The sequence below is a fragment of the Sinocyclocheilus anshuiensis genome, unplaced genomic scaffold, assembly GCF_001515605.1.
Source record: "Sinocyclocheilus anshuiensis isolate Anshui unplaced genomic scaffold, SAMN03320099.WGS_v1.1 scaffold609, whole genome shotgun sequence".
NCBI lineage: Eukaryota > Metazoa > Chordata > Actinopteri > Cypriniformes > Cyprinidae > Sinocyclocheilus > Sinocyclocheilus anshuiensis.
In genome coordinates, this window is record NW_015541011.1 from 989308 (window position 1) to 990017 (window position 710).

Genomic DNA, 710 nt, shown 5'->3' on the forward strand with positions numbered 1-710 from the left:
AGATTTCTGGTCTTATTGTGCTTGATTCATCAGTGCACATTATTCCAAAAGAGACAAAAAAAAGTCTTTCTTCATAATAATCCTGTAAATTGCTTTGCCTCTAACATTATTATTTTTTTTTTTTTTTGCTGACATGTTGGTGTTATATCTTTCACTTGGATGTTATAAGTTGCTTATTCACTTGGATGTTATAAGTAGAGTCAATACAGCTAGATAAAACAAAAACTGTGTCCGTCTTCAATTCAGGCTGCAAAGCAACAAAATGTGATTATTTTAAAGGGCTATACCCACTATACGTTCAAACATTTGGGGTTTTTATTTGTTGTTTTTATTTTGTTTATTTTGCATATATTTATTTATTTAGAAATTAAAACTTTTAATCAGCAATTAAATTTGTCAAAATGTAAATATTTTTGTAACAAAAATAATCTATTTCAAATAAATGCTGTTCTTTTGAACTTTCTAGTCATCAATGAATTATAATTCTAAAATCAATCAAAGAAAAAAAAAACTGTTTTCAGCATTGATAATAAGGAGTGTTTCTTTCTTGAGCACCGAATCAGTATATTATAATGATTTCTGAAGGATCATGTGTCACTGAAGACTGGAGTAATGTTAACATTTTGACAATATTTCATAATCAAATAAATGCAGCCTTGGCATAAGAGACGTCTATCAAAAATATTTTAAAAATCTTACCAATATATGTA

The 710-nt window shown here is 27.0% G+C and overlaps 1 protein-coding gene across 3 annotated transcripts in view; it reads right to left on the minus strand.

Annotated features, from left to right (window-relative positions):
- Positions 1-710, minus strand: part of LOC107690371 (peptidyl-prolyl cis-trans isomerase FKBP8-like) — a 52547-nt gene that overhangs the window by 48267 nt on the left and 3570 nt on the right. The gene's annotated exons all lie outside the window — the stretch shown is intronic.